The sequence below is a fragment of the Lissotriton vulgaris genome, unplaced genomic scaffold, assembly GCF_964263255.1.
Source record: "Lissotriton vulgaris unplaced genomic scaffold, aLisVul1.2 SCAFFOLD_1673, whole genome shotgun sequence".
In the NCBI taxonomy this organism is placed as follows: Eukaryota; Metazoa; Chordata; class Amphibia; order Caudata; family Salamandridae; genus Lissotriton; species Lissotriton vulgaris.
Window position 1 is genome coordinate 514,979 of NW_028241535.1, and position 24,400 is coordinate 539,378.

The 24,400-nt window shown below is 40.9% G+C and overlaps 31 non-coding genes across 31 annotated transcripts; 10 read left to right on the forward strand and 21 right to left on the reverse strand.

Annotated features, from left to right (window-relative positions):
• Positions 1-1,084: 1,084 nt before the first annotated feature.
• TRNAT-UGU (transfer RNA threonine (anticodon UGU)) lies at positions 1,085-1,156 on the reverse strand. Its single transcript has one exon. It is a non-coding gene; the product is annotated as a tRNA-Thr (tRNA).
• Positions 1,157-1,745: 589 nt separating this feature from the next.
• TRNAS-GCU (transfer RNA serine (anticodon GCU)) lies at positions 1,746-1,827 on the reverse strand. Its single transcript has one exon. It is a non-coding gene; the product is annotated as a tRNA-Ser (tRNA).
• A 289-nt stretch (positions 1,828-2,116) lies between these two features.
• TRNAI-UAU (transfer RNA isoleucine (anticodon UAU)) lies at positions 2,117-2,211 on the forward strand. The gene is made up of 2 exons: positions 2,117-2,154; positions 2,176-2,211. It is a non-coding gene; the product is annotated as a tRNA-Ile (tRNA).
• A 1,184-nt stretch (positions 2,212-3,395) lies between these two features.
• On the reverse strand, positions 3,396-3,467 carry TRNAT-UGU (transfer RNA threonine (anticodon UGU)). Its single transcript has one exon. It is a non-coding gene; the product is annotated as a tRNA-Thr (tRNA).
• Positions 3,468-4,056: 589 nt separating this feature from the next.
• TRNAS-GCU (transfer RNA serine (anticodon GCU)) lies at positions 4,057-4,138 on the reverse strand. Its single transcript has one exon. It is a non-coding gene; the product is annotated as a tRNA-Ser (tRNA).
• Positions 4,139-4,427: 289 nt separating this feature from the next.
• TRNAI-UAU (transfer RNA isoleucine (anticodon UAU)) lies at positions 4,428-4,522 on the forward strand. Its single transcript has 2 exons — positions 4,428-4,465; positions 4,487-4,522. It is a non-coding gene; the product is annotated as a tRNA-Ile (tRNA).
• A 1,170-nt stretch (positions 4,523-5,692) lies between these two features.
• TRNAT-UGU (transfer RNA threonine (anticodon UGU)) lies at positions 5,693-5,764 on the reverse strand. Its single transcript has one exon. It is a non-coding gene; the product is annotated as a tRNA-Thr (tRNA).
• Positions 5,765-6,353: 589 nt separating this feature from the next.
• Positions 6,354-6,435, reverse strand: TRNAS-GCU (transfer RNA serine (anticodon GCU)). Its single transcript has one exon. It is a non-coding gene; the product is annotated as a tRNA-Ser (tRNA).
• Positions 6,436-6,724: 289 nt separating this feature from the next.
• On the forward strand, positions 6,725-6,819 carry TRNAI-UAU (transfer RNA isoleucine (anticodon UAU)). The gene is made up of 2 exons: positions 6,725-6,762; positions 6,784-6,819. It is a non-coding gene; the product is annotated as a tRNA-Ile (tRNA).
• Positions 6,820-7,989: 1,170 nt separating this feature from the next.
• On the reverse strand, positions 7,990-8,061 carry TRNAT-UGU (transfer RNA threonine (anticodon UGU)). Its single transcript has one exon. It is a non-coding gene; the product is annotated as a tRNA-Thr (tRNA).
• Positions 8,062-8,650: 589 nt separating this feature from the next.
• Positions 8,651-8,732, reverse strand: TRNAS-GCU (transfer RNA serine (anticodon GCU)). The gene has a single exon. It is a non-coding gene; the product is annotated as a tRNA-Ser (tRNA).
• A 289-nt stretch (positions 8,733-9,021) lies between these two features.
• TRNAI-UAU (transfer RNA isoleucine (anticodon UAU)) lies at positions 9,022-9,116 on the forward strand. The gene is made up of 2 exons: positions 9,022-9,059; positions 9,081-9,116. It is a non-coding gene; the product is annotated as a tRNA-Ile (tRNA).
• A 1,170-nt stretch (positions 9,117-10,286) lies between these two features.
• TRNAT-UGU (transfer RNA threonine (anticodon UGU)) lies at positions 10,287-10,358 on the reverse strand. The gene has a single exon. It is a non-coding gene; the product is annotated as a tRNA-Thr (tRNA).
• A 589-nt stretch (positions 10,359-10,947) lies between these two features.
• On the reverse strand, positions 10,948-11,029 carry TRNAS-GCU (transfer RNA serine (anticodon GCU)). The gene has a single exon. It is a non-coding gene; the product is annotated as a tRNA-Ser (tRNA).
• Positions 11,030-11,318: 289 nt separating this feature from the next.
• TRNAI-UAU (transfer RNA isoleucine (anticodon UAU)) lies at positions 11,319-11,413 on the forward strand. Its single transcript has 2 exons — positions 11,319-11,356; positions 11,378-11,413. It is a non-coding gene; the product is annotated as a tRNA-Ile (tRNA).
• A 1,170-nt stretch (positions 11,414-12,583) lies between these two features.
• Positions 12,584-12,655, reverse strand: TRNAT-UGU (transfer RNA threonine (anticodon UGU)). The gene has a single exon. It is a non-coding gene; the product is annotated as a tRNA-Thr (tRNA).
• A 589-nt stretch (positions 12,656-13,244) lies between these two features.
• On the reverse strand, positions 13,245-13,326 carry TRNAS-GCU (transfer RNA serine (anticodon GCU)). Its single transcript has one exon. It is a non-coding gene; the product is annotated as a tRNA-Ser (tRNA).
• Positions 13,327-13,615: 289 nt separating this feature from the next.
• Positions 13,616-13,710, forward strand: TRNAI-UAU (transfer RNA isoleucine (anticodon UAU)). Its single transcript has 2 exons — positions 13,616-13,653; positions 13,675-13,710. It is a non-coding gene; the product is annotated as a tRNA-Ile (tRNA).
• A 1,170-nt stretch (positions 13,711-14,880) lies between these two features.
• On the reverse strand, positions 14,881-14,952 carry TRNAT-UGU (transfer RNA threonine (anticodon UGU)). The gene has a single exon. It is a non-coding gene; the product is annotated as a tRNA-Thr (tRNA).
• Positions 14,953-15,541: 589 nt separating this feature from the next.
• TRNAS-GCU (transfer RNA serine (anticodon GCU)) lies at positions 15,542-15,623 on the reverse strand. The gene has a single exon. It is a non-coding gene; the product is annotated as a tRNA-Ser (tRNA).
• A 289-nt stretch (positions 15,624-15,912) lies between these two features.
• Positions 15,913-16,007, forward strand: TRNAI-UAU (transfer RNA isoleucine (anticodon UAU)). Its single transcript has 2 exons — positions 15,913-15,950; positions 15,972-16,007. It is a non-coding gene; the product is annotated as a tRNA-Ile (tRNA).
• Positions 16,008-17,177: 1,170 nt separating this feature from the next.
• TRNAT-UGU (transfer RNA threonine (anticodon UGU)) lies at positions 17,178-17,249 on the reverse strand. The gene has a single exon. It is a non-coding gene; the product is annotated as a tRNA-Thr (tRNA).
• Positions 17,250-17,838: 589 nt separating this feature from the next.
• Positions 17,839-17,920, reverse strand: TRNAS-GCU (transfer RNA serine (anticodon GCU)). The gene has a single exon. It is a non-coding gene; the product is annotated as a tRNA-Ser (tRNA).
• A 289-nt stretch (positions 17,921-18,209) lies between these two features.
• TRNAI-UAU (transfer RNA isoleucine (anticodon UAU)) lies at positions 18,210-18,304 on the forward strand. Its single transcript has 2 exons — positions 18,210-18,247; positions 18,269-18,304. It is a non-coding gene; the product is annotated as a tRNA-Ile (tRNA).
• Positions 18,305-19,474: 1,170 nt separating this feature from the next.
• Positions 19,475-19,546, reverse strand: TRNAT-UGU (transfer RNA threonine (anticodon UGU)). Its single transcript has one exon. It is a non-coding gene; the product is annotated as a tRNA-Thr (tRNA).
• Positions 19,547-20,135: 589 nt separating this feature from the next.
• On the reverse strand, positions 20,136-20,217 carry TRNAS-GCU (transfer RNA serine (anticodon GCU)). Its single transcript has one exon. It is a non-coding gene; the product is annotated as a tRNA-Ser (tRNA).
• A 289-nt stretch (positions 20,218-20,506) lies between these two features.
• TRNAI-UAU (transfer RNA isoleucine (anticodon UAU)) lies at positions 20,507-20,601 on the forward strand. The gene is made up of 2 exons: positions 20,507-20,544; positions 20,566-20,601. It is a non-coding gene; the product is annotated as a tRNA-Ile (tRNA).
• Positions 20,602-21,785: 1,184 nt separating this feature from the next.
• On the reverse strand, positions 21,786-21,857 carry TRNAT-UGU (transfer RNA threonine (anticodon UGU)). The gene has a single exon. It is a non-coding gene; the product is annotated as a tRNA-Thr (tRNA).
• Positions 21,858-22,446: 589 nt separating this feature from the next.
• TRNAS-GCU (transfer RNA serine (anticodon GCU)) lies at positions 22,447-22,528 on the reverse strand. The gene has a single exon. It is a non-coding gene; the product is annotated as a tRNA-Ser (tRNA).
• Positions 22,529-22,817: 289 nt separating this feature from the next.
• On the forward strand, positions 22,818-22,912 carry TRNAI-UAU (transfer RNA isoleucine (anticodon UAU)). The gene is made up of 2 exons: positions 22,818-22,855; positions 22,877-22,912. It is a non-coding gene; the product is annotated as a tRNA-Ile (tRNA).
• A 1,170-nt stretch (positions 22,913-24,082) lies between these two features.
• Positions 24,083-24,154, reverse strand: TRNAT-UGU (transfer RNA threonine (anticodon UGU)). The gene has a single exon. It is a non-coding gene; the product is annotated as a tRNA-Thr (tRNA).
• Between the last annotated feature and the right edge of the window lie 246 nt (positions 24,155-24,400).

Below are 24,400 nucleotides of genomic sequence, written 5' to 3' on the forward strand. Positions count from 1 at the left end.
TTTCAGGATCTGCGTGTCCGACTCCTCCAGGTGCCAAATATCACATATCCTATGCGATGCTCCTTATAAACATTCAATGATGTACCATCTTGCATAGCATGCAAACACCACATCAGTTCATTTAAAAATACTTTTGTAGAATAATAAATATGATGAATACATTGTTGTCACGGGATAACCATAAACTGAGGAGCTGCAAACAGTGCTGTGTCAGCTACATACAATAAAATGTAACTCAAAGAAATATCAAAAGAAGAGCATCATCATATTAAAGTTTCTAGTCAACATAAGAGTTGCACCATAGCAGCTTATGGTGCTTTCTGCTCAGATTGTGCCTCCAATCCCACATTGACTTTTTTAGTTCTTTGCAATTTTAAAAAACAATTCCTGCTCAAAGCTAGCTTTTCAAAACCATTCAACCTATTACATTTATTTCTCTAACCTGTGAATGTGGTCCATGTTCTCTTTTCCTCATTCCCATCATGATACTCCCTTTCCGGAAACCAAGTTCACTTCTTTATCCAGCCCACCCATCCAAAGTCACCAAATCTATGAAGCAATTCTGCTTTTTCTCACATTCTCTCCATGTACAAGATACCTTGTATCAATTGAATGGACAGCAGGAGAGGTGAATATTTATGGTTAGTGGGGGTGGGGTTTTGAAGATTAACCTCATTTGACTAAGAGCCGGGGTATCTGGGAGAAAAAGTATTTTAAGGGGGATGAAGTTCATATCTCCTTGGTGAAATTTCTAGAGCCTTATTTCATCCTTTCTGTGGATGCAGACTCAGTCGGAACAGACGTCCTAGTCCTCGCTCTGCCTTTCAAAGGAACTCTAAATATGCATGGCTTATTTGGCTTTGCCCGGCAGGGCTTGCCCGGCGGGGTGAGAATGGCGTTTGTCAGGCGTTCGTCAGGCGATCGGAAGGGGTGAGGCAATAGTTTATGGTTCAATGGTTTTCATGAAGTCTTCTTGATAAGATGAAAGATGGAAAGGGAAGCTTGTCAATAAGCAAACTTAAGACAAGGTGTGACTCCTAGAAATAATGACTTGAAAACAACATACAGAAACACACATATAAAAAGGCCCTGATGAGGTTTGAACTCATGACCCCTGGTTTACAAGACCAGTGCTCTGCCACTGTGCTACAAGGCCAGTCTGCCTGCAGTTTGTAAATCGCAACATGTATTCTTACTGCGGTATGAAGATATCTATGATTTTGAGACTCTGTATGGAAATGCAGTTGCATTTGAATGTCTACATGCGTGCACAAATCGAAGAGCATGCTTAAGACACTTTTCTTGAAAGTAGGAAAAACTCCATTTTGATTTGAGAACATAAGAGTATTCACATTTATGACCATACTGAAAGCTCTAGTGAGTATGTCCGCAATCAGTGACAGATAGAGAACTCACTTATTAGAAGTGATCTGTCTCTGTGGGGCAGACAAATGTAAACACTCATACACTTGAGACGGCTGAAACTTTAGGAGTAAGAAATGCTTTCTTATCAGTCTATCTATCCAAACTGGTTGGAAGGCCAGGAGTGAGGAATAGGCAATCCTCTGGACACTTCATGAAAGATCTAATTTCAATTAAGCACAAAATACTTCCCTTTATTTGACATAAATGCCATAATGGAATAGTCAGTTGGGCCCTTCTAGTGGATTATGGCAGTGTCTTGAAAGAGAGTGTAATTGTACTACAAGACATGCTCACCTTCAAAAGAGTGTCTGATGGCTTTCCGACAAAGGTGGGATTCGAACCCACGCGTGCAGAGCACAATGGAGTAGCAGTCCATCGCCTTAACCACTCGGCCACCTCGTCTGCCTTAGGAGCCTATATTTCATTTTTGGTGAAATTCTAACTATGTGCTAATTAAAAATAAGCATAAGTTTATCCTAGACTGTGTCAGAACGGCAAATGTATGGGGTGTTCAATAGACAGAGCACACGATATAGCAGAATTATCAAATCTATTCCATTTGGACTGTATTTTTAATAGTCATGATAACATGCTAGCATGTGAGTCGATCTTGCACAGTGAATAATGGAGCAGTGCAGTATCTACTTGGTTAGCACTAGATGGCTCAAATGGGGAGAAATGAAAACAGTGAGCTCCAGTGGTGCAATCGGTTAGCGCGCGGTACTTATACAGCAGTACTTGCACTGAGCCATGCCGAGGTTGTGAGTTCGAGCCTCACCTGGAGCAGTTGATTGGTTTTCATAAACCATTTCACTAAAAGTAAAGATTAGACTCAGAATAAAGACGGCTCTTGCTATAGAGTCTTAACTTCTTTTCAGGATCTGCGTGTCCGACTCCTCCAGGTGCCAAATATCACATATCCTATGCGATGCTCCTTATAAACATTCAATGATGTACCATCTTGCATAGCATGCAAACACCACATCAGTGCATTTAAAAATACTTTTGTAGAATAATAAATATGATGAATACATTGTTGTCACGGGATAACCATAAACTGAGGAGCTGCAAACAGTGCTGTGTCAGCTACATACAATAAAATGTAACTCAAAGAAATATCAAAAGAAGAGCATCATCATATTAAAGTTTCTAGTCAACATAAGAGTTGCACCATAGCAGCTTATGGTGCTTTCTGCTCAGATTGTGCCTCCAATCCCACATTGACTTTTTTAGTTCTTTGCAATTTTAAAAAACAATTCCTGCTCAAAGCTAGCTTTTCAAAACCATTCAACCTATTACATTTATTTCTCTAACCTGTGAATGTGGTCCATGTTCTCTTTTCCTCATTCCCATCATGATACTCCCTTTCCGGAAACCAAGTTCACTTCTTTATCCAGCCCACCCATCCAAAGTCACCAAATCTATGAAGCAATTCTGCTTTTTCTCACATTCTCTCCATGTACAAGATACCTTGTATCAATTGAATGGACAGCAGGAGAGGTGAATATTTATGGTTAGTGGGGGTGGGGTTTTGAAGATTAACCTCATTTGACTAAGAGCCGGGGTATCTGGGAGAAAAAGTATTTTAAGGGGGATGAAGTTCATATCTCCTTGGTGAAATTTCTAGAGCCTTATTTCATCCTTTCTGTGGATGCAGACTCAGTCGGAACAGACGTCCTAGTCCTCGCTCTGCCTTTCAAAGGAACTCTAAATATGCATGGCTTATTTGGCTTTGCCCGGCAGGGCTTGCCCGGCAGGGCTTGCCCGGCGGGGTGAGAATGGCGTTTGTCAGGCGTTCGTCAGGCGATCGGAAGGGGTGAGGCAATAGTTTATGGTTCAATGGTTTTCATGAAGTCTTCTTGATAAGATGAAAGATGGAAAGGGAAGCTTGTCAATAAGCAAACTTAAGACAAGGTGTGACTCCTAGAAATAATGACTTGAAAACAACATACAGAAACACACATATAAAAAGGCCCTGATGAGGTTTGAACTCATGACCCCTGGTTTACAAGACCAGTGCTCTGCCACTGTGCTACAAGGCCAGTCTGCCTGCAGTTTGTAAATCGCAACATGTATTCTTACTGCGGTATGAAGATATCTATGATTTTGAGACTCTGTATGGAAATGCAGTTGCATTTGAATGTCTACATGCGTGCACAAATCGAAGAGCATGCTTAAGACACTTTTCTTGAAAGTAGGAAAAACTCCATTTTGATTTGAGAACATAAGAGTATTCACATTTATGACCATACTGAAAGCTCTAGTGAGTATGTCCGCAATCAGTGACAGATAGAGAACTCACTTATTAGAAGTGATCTGTCTCTGTGGGGCAGACAAATGTAAACACTCATACACTTGAGACGGCTGAAACTTTAGGAGTAAGAAATGCTTTCTTATCAGTCTATCTATCCAAACTGGTTGGAAGGCCAGGAGTGAGGAATAGGCAATCCTCTGGACACTTCATGAAAGATCTAATTTCAATTAAGCACAAAATACTTCCCTTTATTTGACATAAATGCCATAATGGAATAGTCAGTTGGGCCCTTCTAGTGGATTATGGCAGTGTCTTGAAAGAGAGTGTAATTGTACTACAAGACATGCTCACCTTCAAAAGAGTGTCTGATGGCTTTCCGACAAAGGTGGGATTCGAACCCACGCGTGCAGAGCACAATGGAGTAGCAGTCCATCGCCTTAACCACTCGGCCACCTCGTCTGCCTTAGGAGCCTATATTTCATTTTTGGTGAAATTCTAACTATGTGCTAATTAAAAATAAGCATAAGTTTATCCTAGACTGTGTCAGAACGGCAAATGTATGGGGTGTTCAATAGACAGAGCACACGATATAGCAGAATTATCAAATCTATTCCATTTGGACTGTATTTTTAATAGTCATGATAACATGCTAGCATGTGAGTCGATCTTGCACAGTGAATAATGGAGCAGTGCAGTATCTACTTGGTTAGCACTAGATGGCTCAAATGGGGAGAAATGAAAACAGTGAGCTCCAGTGGTGCAATCGGTTAGCGCGCGGTACTTATACAGCAGTACTTGCACTGAGCCATGCCGAGGTTGTGAGTTCGAGCCTCACCTGGAGCAGTTGATTGGTTTTCATAAACCATTTCACTAAAAGTAAAGATTAGACTCAGAATAAAGACGGCTCTTGCTATAGAGTCTTAACTTCTTTTCAGGATCTGCGTGTCCGACTCCTCCAGGTGCCAAATATCACATATCCTATGCGATGCTCCTTATAAACATTCAATGATGTACCATCTTGCATAGCATGCAAACACCACATCAGTGCATTTAAAAATACTTTTGTAGAATAATAAATATGATGAATACATTGTTGTCACGGGATAACCATAAACTGAGGAGCTGCAAACAGTGCTGTGTCAGCTACATACAATAAAATTTAACTCAAAGAAATATCAAAAGAAGAGCATCATCATATTAAAGTTTCTAGTCAACATAAGAGTTGCACCATAGCAGCTTATGGTGCTTTCTGCTCAGATTGTGCCTCCAATCCCACATTGACTTTTTTAGTTCTTTGCAATTTTAAAAAACAATTCCTGCTCAAAGCTAGCTTTTCAAAACCATTCAACCTATTACATTTATTTCTCTAACCTGTGAATGTGGTCCATGTTCTCTTTTCCTCATTCCCATCATGATACTCCCTTTCCGGAAACCAAGTTCACTTCTTTATCCAGCCCACCCATCCAAGGTCACCAAATCTATGAAGCAATTCTGCTTTTTCTCACATTCTCTCCATGTACAAGATACCTTGTATCAATTGAATGGACAGCAGGAGAGGTGAATATTTATGGTTAGTGGGGGTGGGGTTTTGAAGATTAACCTCATTTGACTAAGAGCCGGGGTATCTGGGAGAAAAAGTATTTTAAGGGGGATGAAGTTCATATCTCCTTGGTGAAATTTCTAGAGCCTTATTTCATCCTTTCTGTGGATGCAGACTCAGTCGGAACAGACGTCCTAGTCCTCGCTCTGCCTTTCAAAGGAACTCTAAATATGCATGGCTTATTTGGCTTTGCCCGGCAGGGCTTGCCCGGCGGGGTGAGAATGGCGTTTGTCAGGCGTTCGTCAGGCGATCGGAAGGGGTGAGGCAATAGTTTATGGTTCAATGGTTTTCATGAAGTCTTCTTGATAAGATGAAAGATGGAAAGGGAAGCTTGTCAATAAGCAAACTTAAGAAAAGGTGTGACTCCTAGAAAGAATGACTTAAAAACAACATACAGAAACACACATATAAAAAGGCCCTGATGAGGCTTGAACTCATGACCCCTGGTTTACAAGACCAGTGCTCTGCCACTGAGCTACAAGGCCAGTCTGCCTGCAGTTTGTAAATCGCAACATGTATTCTTACTGCGGTATGAAGATATCTATGATTTTGAGACTCTGTATGGAAATGCAGTTGCATTTGAATGTCTACATGCGTGCACAAATCGAAGAGCATGCTTAAGACACTTTTCTTGAAAGTAGGAAAAACTCCATTTTGATTTGAGAACATAAGAGTATTCACATTTATGACCATACTGAAAGCTCTAGTGAGTATGTCCGCAATCAGTGACAGATAGAGAACTCACTTATTAGAAGTGATCTGTCTCTGTGGGGCAGACAAATGTAAACACTCATACACTTGAGACGGCTGAAACTTTAGGAGTAAGAAATGCTTTTTTATCAGTCTATCTATCCAAACTGGTTGGAAGGCCAGGAGTGAGGAATAGGCAATCCTCTGGACACTTCATGAAAGATCTAATTTCAATTAAGCACAAAATAATTCCCTTTATTTGACATAAATGCCATAATGGAATAGTCAGTTGGGCCCTTCTAGTGGATTATGGCAGTGTCTTGAAAGAGAGTGTAATTGTACTACGAGACATGCTCACCTTCAAAAGAGTGTCTGATGGCTTTCCGACGAAGGTGGGATTCGAACCCACGCGTGCAGAGCACAATGGATTAGCAGTCCATCGCCTTAACCACTCGGCCACCTCGTCTGCCTTAGGAGCCTATATTTCATTTTTGGTGAAATTCTAACTATGTGCTAATTAAAAATAAGCATAAGTTTATCCTAGACTGTGTCAGAACGGCAAATGTATGGGGTGTTCAATAGACAGAGCACACGATATAGCAGAATTATCAAATCTATTCCATTTGGACTGTATTTTTAATAGTCATGATAACATGCTAGCATGTGAGTCGATCTTGCACAGTGAATAATGGAGCAGTGCAGTATCTACTTGGTTAGCACTAGATGGCTCAAATGGGGAGAAATGAAAACAGTGAGCTCCAGTGGCGCAATCGGTTAGCGCGCGGTACTTATACAGCAGTACTTGCACTGAGCCATGCCGAGGTTGTGAGTTCGAGCCTCACCTGGAGCAGTTGATTGGTTTTCATAAACCATTTCACTAAAAGTAAAGATTAGACTCAGAATAAAGACGGCTCTTGCTATAGAGTCTTAACTTATTTTCAGGATCTGCGTGTCCGACTCCTCCAGGTGCCAAATATCACATATCCTATGCGATGCTCCTTATAAACATTCAATGATGTACCATCTTGCATAGCATGCAAACACCACATCAGTGCATTTAAAAATACTTTTGTAGAATAATAAATATGATGAATACATTGTTGTCACGGGATAACCATAAACTGAGGAGCTGCAAACAGTGCTGTGTCAGCTACATACAATAAAATGTAACTCAAAGAAATATCAAAAGAAGAGCATCATCATATTAAAGTTTCTAGTCAACATAAGAGCTGCACCATAGCAGCTTATGGTGCTTTCTGCTCAGATTGTGCCTCCAATCCCACATTGACTTTTTTAGTTCTTTGCAATTTTAAAAAACAATTCCTGCTCAAAGCTAGCTTTTCAAAACCATTCAACCTATTACATTTATTTCTCTAACCTGTGAATGTGGTCCATGTTCTCTTTTCCTCATTCCCATCATGATACTCCCTTTCCGGAAACCAAGTTCACTTCTTTATCCAGCCCACCCATCCAAGGTCACCAAATCTATGAAGCAATTCTGCTTTTTCTCACATTCTCTCCATGTACAAGATACCTTGTATCAATTGAATGGACAGCAGGAGAGGTGAATATTTATGGTTAGTGGGGGTGGGGTTTTGAAGATTAACCTCATTTGACTAAGAGCCGGGGTATCTGGGAGAAAAAGTATTTTAAGGGGGATGAAGTTCATATCTCCTTGGTGAAATTTCTAGAGCCTTATTTCATCCTTTCTGTGGATGCAGACTCAGTCGGAACAGACGTCCTAGTCCTCGCTCTGCCTTTCAAAGGAACTCTAAATATGCATGGCTTATTTGGCTTTGCCCGGCAGGGCTTGCCCGGCGGGGTGAGAATGGCGTTTGTCAGGCGTTCGTCAGGCGATCGGAAGGGGTGAGGCAATAGTTTATGGTTCAATGGTTTTCATGAAGTCTTCTTGATAAGATGAAAGATGGAAAGGGAAGCTTGTCAATAAGCAAACTTAAGACAAGGTGTGACTCCTAGAAAGAATGACTTAAAAACAACATACAGAAACACACATATAAAAAGGCCCTGATGAGGCTTGAACTCATGACCCCTGGTTTACAAGACCAGTGCTCTGCCACTGAGCTACAAGGCCGGTCTGCCTGCAGTTTGTAAATCGCAACATGTATTCTTACTGCGGTATGAAGATATCTATGATTTTGAGACTCTGTATGGAAATGCAGTTGCATTTGAATGTCTACATGCGTGCACAAATCGAAGAGCATGCTTAAGACACTTTTCTTGAAAGTAGGAAAAACTCCATTTTGATTTGAGAACATAAGAGTATTCACATTTATGACCATACTGAAAGCTCTAGTGAGTATGTCCGCAATCAGTGACAGATAGAGAACTCACTTATTAGAAGTGATCTGTCTCTGTGGGGCAGACAAATGTAAACACTCATACACTTGAGACGGCTGAAACTTTAGGAGTAAGAAATGCTTTCTTATCAGTCTATCTATCCAAACTGGTTGGAAGGCCAGGAGTGAGGAATAGGCAATCCTCTGGACACTTCATGAAAGATCTAATTTCAATTAAGCACAAAATAATTCCCTTTATTTGACATAAATGCCATAATGGAATAGTCAGTTGGGCCCTTCTAGTGGATTATGGCAGTGTCTTGAAAGAGAGTGTAATTGTACTACGAGACATGCTCACCTTCAAAAGAGTGTCTGATGGCTTTCCGACGAAGGTGGGATTCGAACCCACGCGTGCAGAGCACAATGGATTAGCAGTCCATCGCCTTAACCACTCGGCCACCTCTTCTGCCTTGGGGGCCTATATTTCATTTTTGGTGAAATTCTAACTATGTGCTAATTAAAAATAAGCATAAGTTTATCCTAGACTGTGTCAGAACGGCAAATGTATGGGGTGTTCAATAGACAGAGCACACGATATAGCAGAATTATCAAATCTATTCCATTTGGACTGTATTTTTAATAGTCATGATAACATGCTAGCATGTGAGTCGATCTTGCACAGTGAATAATGGAGCAGTGCAGTATCTACTTGGTTAGCACTAGATGGCTCAAATGGGGAGAAATGAAAACAGTGAGCTCCAGTGGCGCATTCGGTTAGCGCGCGGTACTTATACAGCAGTACTTGCACTGAGCCATGCCGAGGTTGTGAGTTCGAGCCTCACCTGGAGCAGTTGATTGGTTTTCATAAACCATTTCACTAAAAGGAAAGATTAGACTCAGAATAAAGACGGCTCTTGCTAGAGAGTCTTAACTTCTTTTCAGGATCTGCGTGTCCGACTCCTCCAGGTGCCAAATATCACATATCCTATGCGATGCTCCTTATAAACATTCAATGATGTACCATCTTGCATAGCATGCAAACACCACATCAGTGCATTTAAAAATACTTTTGTAGAATAATAAATATGATGAATACATTGTTGTCACGGGATAACCATAAACTGAGGAGCTGCAAACAGTGCTGTGTCAGCTACATACAATAAAATGTAACTCAAAGAAATATCAAAAGAAGAGCATCATCATATTAAAGTTTCTAGTCAACATAAGAGCTGCACCATAGCAGCTTATGGTGCTTTCTGCTCAGATTGTGCCTCCAATCCCACATTGACTTTTTTAGTTCTTTGCAATTTTAAAAAACAATTCCTGCTCAAAGCTAGCTTTTCAAAACCATTCAACCTATTACATTTATTTCTCTAACCTGTGAATGTGGTCCATGTTCTCTTTTCCTCATTCCCATCATGATACTCCCTTTCCGGAAACCAAGTTCACTTCTTTATCCAGCCCACCCATCCAAGGTCACCAAATCTATGAAGCAATTCTGCTTTTTCTCACATTCTCTCCATGTACAAGATACCTTGTATCAATTGAATGGACAGCAGGAGAGGTGAATATTTATGGTTAGTGGGGGTGGGGTTTTGAAGATTAACCTCATTTGACTAAGAGCCGGGGTATCTGGGAGAAAAAGTATTTTAAGGGGGATGAAGTTCATATCTCCTTGGTGAAATTTCTAGAGCCTTATTTCATCCTTTCTGTGGATGCAGACTCAGTCGGAACAGACGTCCTAGTCCTCGCTCTGCCTTTCAAAGGAACTTTAAATATGCATGGCTTATTTGGCTTTGCCCGGCAGGGCTTGCCCGGCGGGGTGAGAATGGCGTTTGTCAGGCGTTCGTCAGGCGATCGGAAGGGGTGAGGCAATAGTTTATGGTTCAATGGTTTTCATGAAGTCTTCTTGATAAGATGAAAGATGGAAAGGGAAGCTTGTCAATAAGCAAACTTAAGACAAGGTGTGACTCCTAGAAAGAATGACTTGAAAACAACATACAGAAACACACATATAAAAAGGCCCTGATGAGGCTTGAACTCATGACCCCTGGTTTACAAGACCAGTGCTCTGCCACTGAGCTACAAGGCCAGTCTGCCTGCAGTTTGTAAATCGCAACATGTATTCTTACTGCGGTATGAAGATATCTATGATTTTGAGACTCTGTATGGAAATGCAGTTGCATTTGAATGTCTACATGCGTGCACAAATCGAAGAGCATGCTTAAGACACTTTTCTTGAAAGTAGGAAAAACTCCATTTTGATTTGAGAACATAAGAGTATTCACATTTATGACCATACTGAAAGCTCTAGTGAGTATGTCCGCAATCAGTGACAGATAGAGAACTCACTTATTAGAAGTGATCTGTCTCTGTGGGGCAGACAAATGTAAACACTCATACACTTGAGACGGCTGAAACTTTAGGAGTAAGAAATGCTTTTTTATCAGTCTATCTATCCAAACTGGTTGGAAGGCCAGGAGTGAGGAATAGGCAATCCTCTGGACACTTCATGAAAGATCTAATTTCAATTAAGCACAAAATAATTCCCTTTATTTGACATAAATGCCATAATGGAATAGTCAGTTGGGCCCTTCTAGTGGATTATGGCAGTGTCTTGAAAGAGAGTGTAATTGTACTACGAGACATGCTCACCTTCAAAAGAGTGTCTGATGGCTTTCCGACGAAGGTGGGATTCGAACCCACGCGTGCAGAGCACAATGGATTAGCAGTCCATCGCCTTAACCACTCGGCCACCTCGTCTGCCTTAGGAGCCTATATTTCATTTTTGGTGAAATTCTAACTATGTGCTAATTAAAAATAAGCATAAGTTTATCCTAGACTGTGTCAGAACGGCAAATGTATGGGGTGTTCAATAGACAGAGCACACGATATAGCAGAATTATCAAATCTATTCCATTTGGACTGTATTTTTAATAGTCATGATAACATGCTAGCATGTGAGTCGATCTTGCACAGTGAATAATGGAGCAGTGCAGTATCTACTTGGTTAGCACTAGATGGCTCAAATGGGGAGAAATGAAAACAGTGAGCTCCAGTGGCGCAATCGGTTAGCGCGCGGTACTTATACAGCAGTACTTGCACTGAGCCATGCCGAGGTTGTGAGTTCGAGCCTCACCTGGAGCAGTTGATTGGTTTTCATAAACCATTTCACTAAAAGTAAAGATTAGACTCAGAATAAAGACGGCTCTTGCTATAGAGTCTTAACTTATTTTCAGGATCTGCGTGTCCGACTCCTCCAGGTGCCAAATATCACATATCCTATGCGATGCTCCTTATAAACATTCAATGATGTACCATCTTGCATAGCATGCAAACACCACATCAGTGCATTTAAAAATACTTTTGTAGAATAATAAATATGATGAATACATTGTTGTCACGGGATAACCATAAACTGAGGAGCTGCAAACAGTGCTGTGTCAGCTACATACAATAAAATGTAACTCAAAGAAATATCAAAAGAAGAGCATCATCATATTAAAGTTTCTAGTCAACATAAGAGTTGCACCATAGCAGCTTATGGTGCTTTCTGCTCAGATTGTGCCTCCAATCCCACATTGACTTTTTTAGTTCTTTGCAATTTTAAAAAACAATTCCTGCTCAAAGCTAGCTTTTCAAAACCATTCAACCTATTACATTTATTTCTCTAACCTGTGAATGTGGTCCATGTTCTCTTTTCCTCATTCCCATCATGATACTCCCTTTCCGGAAACCAAGTTCACTTCTTTATCCAGCCCACCCATCCAAAGTCACCAAATCTATGAAGCAATTCTGCTTTTTCTCACATTCTCTCCATGTACAAGATACCTTGTATCAATTGAATGGACAGCAGGAGAGGTGAATATTTATGGTTAGTGGGGGTGGGGTTTTGAAGATTAACCTCATTTGACTAAGAGCCGGGGTATCTGGGAGAAAAAGTATTTTAAGGGGGATGAAGTTCATATCTCCTTGGTGAAATTTCTAGAGCCTTATTTCATCCTTTCTGTGGATGCAGACTCAGTCGGAACAGACGTCCTAGTCCTCGCTCTGCCTTTCAAAGGAACTCTAAATATGCATGGCTTATTTGGCTTTGCCCGGCAGGGCTTGCCCGGCGGGGTGAGAATGGCGTTTGTCAGGCGTTCGTCAGGCGATCGGAAGGGGTGAGGCAATAGTTTATGGTTCAATGGTTTTCATGAAGTCTTCTTGATAAGATGAAAGATGGAAAGGGAAGCTTGTCAATAAGCAAACTTAAGACAAGGTGTGACTCCTAGAAATAATGACTTGAAAACAACATACAGAAACACACATATAAAAAGGCCCTGATGAGGTTTGAACTCATGACCCCTGGTTTACAAGACCAGTGCTCTGCCACTGTGCTACAAGGCCAGTCTGCCTGCAGTTTGTAAATCGCAACATGTATTCTTACTGCGGTATGAAGATATCTATGATTTTGAGACTCTGTATGGAAATGCAGTTGCATTTGAATGTCTACATGCGTGCACAAATCGAAGAGCATGCTTAAGACACTTTTCTTGAAAGTAGGAAAAACTCCATTTTGATTTGAGAACATAAGAGTATTCACATTTATGACCATACTGAAAGCTCTAGTGAGTATGTCCGCAATCAGTGACAGATAGAGAACTCACTTATTAGAAGTGATCTGTCTCTGTGGGGCAGACAAATGTAAACACTCATACACTTGAGACGGCTGAAACTTTAGGAGTAAGAAATGCTTTCTTATCAGTCTATCTATCCAAACTGGTTGGAAGGCCAGGAGTGAGGAATAGGCAATCCTCTGGACACTTCATGAAAGATCTAATTTCAATTAAGCACAAAATACTTCCCTTTATTTGACATAAATGCCATAATGGAATAGTCAGTTGGGCCCTTCTAGTGGATTATGGCAGTGTCTTGAAAGAGAGTGTAATTGTACTACAAGACATGCTCACCTTCAAAAGAGTGTCTGATGGCTTTCCGACAAAGGTGGGATTCGAACCCACGCGTGCAGAGCACAATGGAGTAGCAGTCCATCGCCTTAACCACTCGGCCACCTCGTCTGCCTTAGGAGCCTATATTTCATTTTTGGTGAAATTCTAACTATGTGCTAATTAAAAATAAGCATAAGTTTATCCTAGACTGTGTCAGAACGGCAAATGTATGGGGTGTTCAATAGACAGAGCACACGATATAGCAGAATTATCAAATCTATTCCATTTGGACTGTATTTTTAATAGTCATGATAACATGCTAGCATGTGAGTCGATCTTGCACAGTGAATAATGGAGCAGTGCAGTATCTACTTGGTTAGCACTAGATGGCTCAAATGGGGAGAAATGAAAACAGTGAGCTCCAGTGGTGCAATCGGTTAGCGCGCGGTACTTATACAGCAGTACTTGCACTGAGCCATGCCGAGGTTGTGAGTTCGAGCCTCACCTGGAGCAGTTGATTGGTTTTCATAAACCATTTCACTAAAAGTAAAGATTAGACTCAGAATAAAGACGGCTCTTGCTATAGAGTCTTAACTTCTTTTCAGGATCTGCGTGTCCGACTCCTCCAGGTGCCAAATATCACATATCCTATGCGATGCTCCTTATAAACATTCAATGATGTACCATCTTGCATAGCATGCAAACACCACATCAGTGCATTTAAAAATACTTTTGTAGAATAATAAATATGATGAATACATTGTTGTCACGGGATAACCATAAACTGAGGAGCTGCAAACAGTGCTGTGTCAGCTACATACAATAAAATTTAACTCAAAGAAATATCAAAAGAAGAGCATCATCATATTAAAGTTTCTAGTCAACATAAGAGTTGCACCATAGCAGCTTATGGTGCTTTCTGCTCAGATTGTGCCTCCAATCCCACATTGACTTTTTTAGTTCTTTGCAATTTTAAAAAACAATTCCTGCTCAAAGCTAGCTTTTCAAAACCATTCAACCTATTACATTTATTTCTCTAACCTGTGAATGTGGTCCATGTTCTCTTTTCCTCATTCCCATCATGATACTCCCTTTCCGGAAACCAAGTTCACTTCTTTATCCAGCCCACCCATCCAAGGTCACCAAATCTATGAAGCAATTCTGCTTTTTCTCACATTCTCTCCATGTACAAGATACCTTGTATCAATTGAATGGACAGCAGGAGAGGTGAATATTTATGGTTAGTGGGGGTGGGGTTTTGAAGATTAACCTCATTTGACTAAGAGCCGGGGTATCTGGGAGAAAAAGTATTTTAAGGGGGATGAAGTTCATATCTCCTTGGTGAAATTTCTAGAGCCTTATTTCATCCTTTCTGTGGATGCAGACTCAGTCGGAACAGACGTCCTAGTCCTCGCTCTGCCTTTCAAAGGAACTCTAAATATGCATGGCTTATTTGGCTTTGCCCGGCAGGGCTTGCCCGGCGGGGTGAGAATGGCGTTTGTCAGGCGTTCGTCAGGCGATCGGAAGGGGTGAGGCAATAGTTTATGGTTCAATGGTTTTCATGAAGTCTTCTTGATAAGATGAAAGATGGAAAGGGAAGCTTGTCAATAAGCAAACTTAAGAAAAGGTGTGACTCCTAGAAAGAATGACTTAAAAACAACATACAGAAACACACATATAAAAAGGCCCTGATGAGGCTTGAACTCATGACCCCTGGTTTACAAGACCAGTGCTCTGCCACTGAGCTACAAGGCCAGTCTGCCTGCAGTTTGTAAATCGCAACATGTATTCTTACTGCGGTATGAAGATATCTATGATTTTGAGACTCTGTATGGAAATGCAGTTGCATTTGAATGTCTACATGCGTGCACAAATCGAAGAGCATGCTTAAGACACTTTTCTTGAAAGTAGGAAAAACTCCATTTTGATTTGAGAACATAAGAGTATTCACATTTATGACCATACTGAAAGCTCTAGTGAGTATGTCCGCAATCAGTGACAGATAGAGAACTCACTTATTAGAAGTGATCTGTCTCTGTGGGGCAGACAAATGTAAACACTCATACACTTGAGACGGCTGAAACTTTAGGAGTAAGAAATGCTTTTTTATCAGTCTATCTATCCAAACTGGTTGGAAGGCCAGGAGTGAGGAATAGGCAATCCTCTGGACACTTCATGAAAGATCTAATTTCAATTAAGCACAAAATAATTCCCTTTATTTGACATAAATGCCATAATGGAATAGTCAGTTGGGCCCTTCTAGTGGATTATGGCAGTGTCTTGAAAGAGAGTGTAATTGTACTACGAGACATGCTCACCTTCAAAAGAGTGTCTGATGGCTTTCCGACGAAGGTGGGATTCGAACCCACGCGTGCAGAGCACAATGGATTAGCAGTCCATCGCCTTAACCACTCGGCCACCTCGTCTGCCTTAGGAGCCTATATTTCATTTTTGGTGAAATTCTAACTATGTGCTAATTAAAAATAAGCATAAGTTTATCCTAGACTGTGTCAGAACGGCAAATGTATGGGGTGTTCAATAGACAGAGCACACGATATAGCAGAATTATCAAATCTATTCCATTTGGACTGTATTTTTAATAGTCATGATAACATGCTAGCATGTGAGTCGATCTTGCACAGTGAATAATGGAGCAGTGCAGTATCTACTTGGTTAGCACTAGATGGCTCAAATGGGGAGAAATGAAAACAGTGAGCTCCAGTGGCGCAATCGGTTAGCGCGCGGTACTTATACAGCAGTACTTGCACTGAGCCATGCCGAGGTTGTGAGTTCGAGCCTCACCTGGAGCAGTTGATTGGTTTTCATAAACCATTTCACTAAAAGTAAAGATTAGACTCAGAATAAAGACGGCTCTTGCTATAGAGTCTTAACTTCTTTTCAGGATCTGCGTGTCCGACTCCTCCAGGTGCCAAATATCACATATCCTATGCGATGCTCCTTATAAACATTCAATGATGTACCATCTTGCATAGCATGCAAACACCACATCAGTGCATTTAAAAATACTTTTGTAGAATAATAAATATGATGAATACATTGTTGTCACGGGATAACCATAAACTGAGGAGCTGCAAACAGTGCTGTGTCAGCTACATACAATAAAATGTAACTCAAAGAAATATCAAAAGAAGAGCATCATCATATTAAAGTTTCTAGTCAACATAAGAGTTGCACCATAGCAGCTTATGGTGCTTTCTGCTCAGATTGTGCCTCCAATCCCACATTGACTTTTTTAGTTCTTTGCAATTTTAAAAAACAATTCCTGCTCAAAGCTAGCTTTTCAAAACCATTCAACCTATTACATTTATTTCTCTAACCTGTGAATGTGGTCCATGTTCTCTTTTCCTCATTCCCATCATGATACTCCCTTTCCGGAAACCAAGTTCACTTCTTTATCCAGCCCACCCATCCAAAGTCACCAAATCTATGAAGCAATTCTGCTTTTTCTCACATTCTCTCCATGTACAAGATACCTTGTATCAATTGAATGGACAGCAGGAGAGGTGAATATTTATGGTTAGTGGGGGTGGGGTTTTGAAGATTAACCTCATTTGACTAAGAGCCGGGGTATCTGGGAGAAAAAGTATTTTAAGGGGGATGAAGTTCATATCTCCTTGGTGAAATTTCTAGAGCCTTATTTCATCCTTTCTGTGGATGCAGACTCAGTCGGAACAGACGTCCTAGTCCTCGCTCTGCCTTTCAAAGGAACTCTAAATATGCATGGCTTATTTGGCTTTGCCCGGCAGGGCTTGCCCGGCGGGGTGAGAATGGCGTTTGTCAGGCGTTCGTCAGGCGATCGGAAGGGGTGAGGCAATAGTTTATGGTTCAATGGTTTTCATGAAGTCTTCTTGATAAGATGAAAGATGGAAAGGGAAGCTTGTCAATAAGCAAACTTAAGACAAGGTGTGACTCCTAGAAATAATGACTTGAAAACAACATACAGAAACACACATATAAAAAGGCCCTGATGAGGTTTGAACTCATGACCCCTGGTTTACAAGACCAGTGCTCTGCCACTGTGCTACAAGGCCAGTCTGCCTGCAGTTTGTAAATCGCAACATGTATTCTTACTGCGGTATGAAGATATCTATGATTTTGAGACTCTGTATGGAAATGCAGTTGCATTTGAATGTCTACATGCGTGCACAAATCGAAGAGCATGCTTAAGACACTTTTCTTGAAAGTAGGAAAAACTCCATTTTGATTTGAGAACATAAGAGTATTCACATTTATGACCATACTGAAAGCTCTAGTGAGTATGTCCGCAATCAGTGACAGATAGAGAACTCACTTATTAGAAGTGATCTGTCTCTGTGGGGCAGACAAATGTAAACACTCATACACTTGAGACGGCTGAAACTTTAGGAGTAAGAAATGCTTTCTTATCAGTCTATCTATCCAAACTGGTTGGAAGGCCAGGAGTGAGGAATAGGCAATCCTCTGGACACTTCATGAAAGATCTAATTTCAATTAAGCACAAAATACTTCCCTTTATTTGACATAAATGCCATAATGGAATAGTCAGTTGGGCCCTTCTAGTGGATTATGGCAGTGTCTTGAAAGAGAGTGTAATTGTACTACAAGACATGCTCACCTTCAAAAGAGTGTCTGATGGCTTTCCGACAAAGGTGGGATTCGAACCCACGCGTGCAGAGCACAATGGAGTAGCAGTCCATCGCCTTAACCACTCGGCCACCTCGTCTGCCTTAGGAGCCTATATTTCATTTTTGGTGAAATTCTAACTATGTGCTAATTAAAAATAAGCATAAGTTTATCCTAGACTGTGTCAGAACGGCAAATGTATGGGGTGTTCAATAGACAGAGCACACGATATAGCAGAATTATCAAATCTATTCCATTTGGACTGTATTTTTAATAGTCATGATAACATGCTAGCATGTGAGTCGATCTTGCACAGTGAATAATGGAGCAGTGCAGTATCTACTTGGTTAGCACTAGATGGCTCAAATGGGGAGAAATGAAAACAGTGAGCTCCAGTGGTGCAATCGGTTAGCGCGCGGTACTTATACAGCAGTACTTGCACTGAGCCATGCCGAGGTTGTGAGTTCGAGCCTCACCTGGAGCAGTTGATTGGTTTTCATAAACCATTTCACTAAAAGTAAAGATTAGACTCAGAATAAAGACGGCTCTTGCTATAGAGTCTTAACTTCTTTTCAGGATCTGCGTGTCCGACTCCTCCAGGTGCCAAATATCACATATCCTATGCGATGCTCCTTATAAACATTCAATGATGTACCATCTTGCATAGCATGCAAACACCACATCAGTGCATTTAAAAATACTTTTGTAGAATAATAAATATGATGAATACATTGTTGTCACGGGATAACCATAAACTGAGGAGCTGCAAACAGTGCTGTGTCAGCTACATACAATAAAATTTAACTCAAAGAAATATCAAAAGAAGAGCATCATCATATTAAAGTTTCTAGTCAACATAAGAGTTGCACCATAGCAGCTTATGGTGCTTTCTGCTCAGATTGTGCCTCCAATCCCACATTGACTTTTTTAGTTCTTTGCAATTTTAAAAAACAATTCCTGCTCAAAGCTAGCTTTTCAAAACCATTCAACCTATTACATTTATTTCTCTAACCTGTGAATGTGGTCCATGTTCTCTTTTCCTCATTCCCATCATGATACTCCCTTTCCGGAAACCAAGTTCACTTCTTTATCCAGCCCACCCATCCAAGGTCACCAAATCTATGAAGCAATTCTGCTTTTTCTCACATTCTCTCCATGTACAAGATACCTTGTATCAATTGAATGGACAGCAGGAGAGGTGAATATTTATGGTTAGTGGGGGTGGGGTTTTGAAGATTAACCTCATTTGACTAAGAGCCGGGGTATCTGGGAGAAAAAGTATTTTAAGGGGGATGAAGTTCATATCTCCTTGGTGAAATTTCTAGAGCCTTATTTCATCCTTTCTGTGGATGCAGACTCAGTCGGAACAGACGTCCTAGTCCTCGCTCTGCCTTTCAAAGGAACTCTAAATATGCATGGCTTATTTGGCTTTGCCCGGCAGGGCTTGCCCGGCGGGGTGAGAATGGCGTTTGTCAGGCGTTCGTCAGGCGATCGGAAGGGGTGAGGCAATAGTTTATGGTTCAATGGTTTTCATGAAGTCTTCTTGATAAGATGAAAGATGGAAAGGGAAGCTTGTCAATAAGCAAACTTAAGAAAAGGTGTGACTCCTAGAAAGAATGACTTAAAAACAACATACAGAAACACACATATAAAAAGGCCCTGATGAGGCTTGAACTCATGACCCCTGGTTTACAAGACCAGTGCTCTGCCACTGAGCTACAAGGCCGGTCTGCCTGCAGTTTGTAAATCGCAACATGTATTCTTACTGCGGTATGAAGATATCTATGATTTTGAGACTCTGTATGGAAATGCAGTTGCATTTGAATGTCTACATGCGTGCACAAATCGAAGAGCATGCTTAAGACACTTTTCTTGAAAGTAGGAAAAACTCCATTTTGATTTGAGAACATAAGAGTATTCACATTTATGACCATACTGAAAGCTCTAGTGAGTATGTCCGCAATCAGTGACAGATAGAGAACTCACTTATTAGAAGTGATCTGTCTCTGTGGGGCAGACAAATGTAAACACTCATACACTTGAGACGGCTGAAACTTTAGGAGTAAGAAATGCTTTTTTATCAGTCTATCTATCCAAACTGGTTGGAAGGCCAGGAGTGAGGAATAGGCAATCCTCTGGACACTTCATGAAAGATCTAATTTCAATTAAGCACAAAATAATTCCCTTTATTTGACATAAATGCCATAATGGAATAGTCAGTTGGGCCCTTCTAGTGGATTATGGCAGTGTCTTGAAAGAGAGTGTAATTGTACTACGAGACATGCTCACCTTCAAAAGAGTGTCTGATGGCTTTCCGACGAAGGTGGGATTCGAACCCACGCGTGCAGAGCACAATGGATTAGCAGTCCATCGCCTTAACCACTCGGCCACCTCGTCTGCCTTAGGAGCCTATATTTCATTTTTGGTGAAATTCTAACTATGTGCTAATTAAAAATAAGCATAAGTTTATCCTAGACTGTGTCAGAACGGCAAATGTATGGGGTGTTCAATAGACAGAGCACACGATATAGCAGAATTATCAAATCTATTCCATTTGGACTGTATTTTTAATAGTCATGATAACATGCTAGCATGTGAGTCGATCTTGCACAGTGAATAATGGAGCAGTGCAGTATCTACTTGGTTAGCACTAGATGGCTCAAATGGGGAGAAATGAAAACAGTGAGCTCCAGTGGCGCAATCGGTTAGCGCGCGGTACTTATACAGCAGTACTTGCACTGAGCCATGCCGAGGTTGTGAGTTCGAGCCTCACCTGGAGCAGTTGATTGGTTTTCATAAACCATTTCACTAAAAGTAAAGATTAGACTCAGAATAAAGACGGCTCTTGCTATAGAGTCTTAACTTCTTTTCAGGATCTGCGTGTCCGACTCCTCCAGGTGCCAAATATCACATATCCTATGCGATGCTCCTTATAAACATTCAATGATGTACCATCTTGCATAGCATGCAAACACCACATCAGTGCATTTAAAAATACTTTTGTAGAATAATAAATATGATGAATACATTGTTGTCACGGGATAACCATAAACTGAGGAGCTGCAAACAGTGCTGTGTCAGCTACATACAATAAAATGTAACTCAAAGAAATATCAAAAGAAGAGCATCATCATATTAAAGTTTCTAGTCAACATAAGAGTTGCACCATAGCAGCTTATGGTGCTTTCTGCTCAGATTGTGCCTCCAATCCCACATTGACTTTTTTAGTTCTTTGCAATTTTAAAAAACAATTCCTGCTCAAAGCTAGCTTTTCAAAACCATTCAACCTATTACATTTATTTCTCTAACCTGTGAATGTGGTCCATGTTCTCTTTTCCTCATTCCCATCATGATACTCCCTTTCCGGAAACCAAGTTCACTTCTTTATCCAGCCCACCCATCCAAAGTCACCAAATCTATGAAGCAATTCTGCTTTTTCTCACATTCTCTCCATGTACAAGATACCTTGTATCAATTGAATGGACAGCAGGAGAGGTGAATATTTATGGTTAGTGGGGGTGGGGTTTTGAAGATTAACCTCATTTGACTAAGAGCCGGGGTATCTGGGAGAAAAAGTATTTTAAGGGGGATGAAGTTCATATCTCCTTGGTGAAATTTCTAGAGCCTTATTTCATCCTTTCTGTGGATGCAGACTCAGTCGGAACAGACGTCCTAGTCCTCGCTCTGCCTTTCAAAGGAACTCTAAATATGCATGGCTTATTTGGCTTTGCCCGGCAGGGCTTGCCCGGCAGGGCTTGCCCGGCGGGGTGAGAATGGCGTTTGTCAGGCGTTCGTCAGGCGATCGGAAGGGGTGAGGCAATAGTTTATGGTTCAATGGTTTTCATGAAGTCTTCTTGATAAGATGAAAGATGGAAAGGGAAGCTTGTCAATAAGCAAACTTAAGACAAGGTGTGACTCCTAGAAATAATGACTTGAAAACAACATACAGAAACACACATATAAAAAGGCCCTGATGAGGTTTGAACTCATGACCCCTGGTTTACAAGACCAGTGCTCTGCCACTGTGCTACAAGGCCAGTCTGCCTGCAGTTTGTAAATCGCAACATGTATTCTTACTGCGGTATGAAGATATCTATGATTTTGAGACTCTGTATGGAAATGCAGTTGCATTTGAATGTCTACATGCGTGCACAAATCGAAGAGCATGCTTAAGACACTTTTCTTGAAAGTAGGAAAAACTCCATTTTGATTTGAGAACATAAGAGTATTCACATTTATGACCATACTGAAAGCTCTAGTGAGTATGTCCGCAATCAGTGACAGATAGAGAACTCACTTATTAGAAGTGATCTGTCTCTGTGGGGCAGACAAATGTAAACACTCATACACTTGAGACGGCTGAAACTTTAGGAGTAAGAAATGCTTTCTTATCAGTCTATCTATCCAAACTGGTTGGAAGGCCAGGAGTGAGGAATAGGCAATCCTCTGGACACTTCATGAAAGATCTAATTTCAATTAAGCACAAAATACTTCCCTTTATTTGACATAAATGCCATAATGGAATAGTCAGTTGGGCCCTTCTAGTGGATTATGGCAGTGTCTTGAAAGAGAGTGTAATTGTACTACAAGACATGCTCACCTTCAAAAGAGTGTCTGATGGCTTTCCGACAAAGGTGGGATTCGAACCCACGCGTGCAGAGCACAATGGAGTAGCAGTCCATCGCCTTAACCACTCGGCCACCTCGTCTGCCTTAGGAGCCTATATTTCATTTTTGGTGAAATTCTAACTATGTGCTAATTAAAAATAAGCATAAGTTTATCCTAGACTGTGTCAGAACGGCAAATGTATGGGGTGTTCAATAGACAGAGCACACGATATAGCAGAATTATCAAATCTATTCCATTTGGACTGTATTTTTAATAGTCATGATAACATGCTAGCATGTGAGTCGATCTTGCACAGTGAATAATGGAGCAGTGCAGTATCTACTTGGTTAGCACTAGATGGCTCAAATGGGGAGAAATGAAAACAGTGAGCTCCAGTGGTGCAATCGGTTAGCGCGCGGTACTTATACAGCAGTACTTGCACTGAGCCATGCCGAGGTTGTGAGTTCGAGCCTCACCTGGAGCAGTTGATTGGTTTTCATAAACCATTTCACTAAAAGTAAAGATTAGACTCAGAATAAAGACGGCTCTTGCTATAGAGTCTTAACTTCTTTTCAGGATCTGCGTGTCCGACTCCTCCAGGTGCCAAATATCACATATCCTATGCGATGCTCCTTATAAACATTCAATGATGTACCATCTTGCATAGCATGCAAACACCACATCAGTGCATTTAAAAATACTTTTGTAGAATAATAAATATGATGAATACATTGTTGTCACGGGATAACCATAAACTGAGGAGCTGCAAACAGTGCTGTGTCAGCTACATACAATAAAATTTAACTCAAAGAAATATCAAAAGAAGAGCATCATCATATTAAAGTTTCTAGTCAACATAAGAGTTGCACCATAGCAGCTTATGGTGCTTTCTGCTCAGATTGTGCCTCCAATCCCACATTGACTTTTTTAGTTCTTTGCAATTTTAAAAAACAATTCCTGCTCAAAGCTAGCTTTTCAAAACCATTCAACCTATTACATTTATTTCTCTAACCTGTGAATGTGGTCCATGTTCTCTTTTCCTCATTCCCATCATGATACTCCCTTTCCGGAAACCAAGTTCACTTCTTTATCCAGCCCACCCATCCAAGGTCACCAAATCTATGAAGCAATTCTGCTTTTTCTCACATTCTCTCCATGTACAAGATACCTTGTATCAATTGAATGGACAGCAGGAGAGGTGAATATTTATGGTTAGTGGGGGTGGGGTTTTGAAGATTAACCTCATTTGACTAAGAGCCGGGGTATCTGGGAGAAAAAGTATTTTAAGGGGGATGAAGTTCATATCTCCTTGGTGAAATTTCTAGAGCCTTATTTCATCCTTTCTGTGGATGCAGACTCAGTCGGAACAGACGTCCTAGTCCTCGCTCTGCCTTTCAAAGGAACTCTAAATATGCATGGCTTATTTGGCTTTGCCCGGCAGGGCTTGCCCGGCGGGGTGAGAATGGCGTTTGTCAGGCGTTCGTCAGGCGATCGGAAGGGGTGAGGCAATAGTTTATGGTTCAATGGTTTTCATGAAGTCTTCTTGATAAGATGAAAGATGGAAAGGGAAGCTTGTCAATAAGCAAACTTAAGAAAAGGTGTGACTCCTAGAAAGAATGACTTAAAAACAACATACAGAAACACACATATAAAAAGGCCCTGATGAGGCTTGAACTCATGACCCCTGGTTTACAAGACCAGTGCTCTGCCACTGAGCTACAAGGCCAGTCTGCCTGCAGTTTGTAAATCGCAACATGTATTCTTACTGCGGTATGAAGATATCTATGATTTTGAGACTCTGTATGGAAATGCAGTTGCATTTGAATGTCTACATGCGTGCACAAATCGAAGAGCATGCTTAAGACACTTTTCTTGAAAGTAGGAAAAACTCCATTTTGATTTGAGAACATAAGAGTATTCACATTTATGACCATACTGAAAGCTCTAGTGAGTATGTCCGCAATCAGTGACA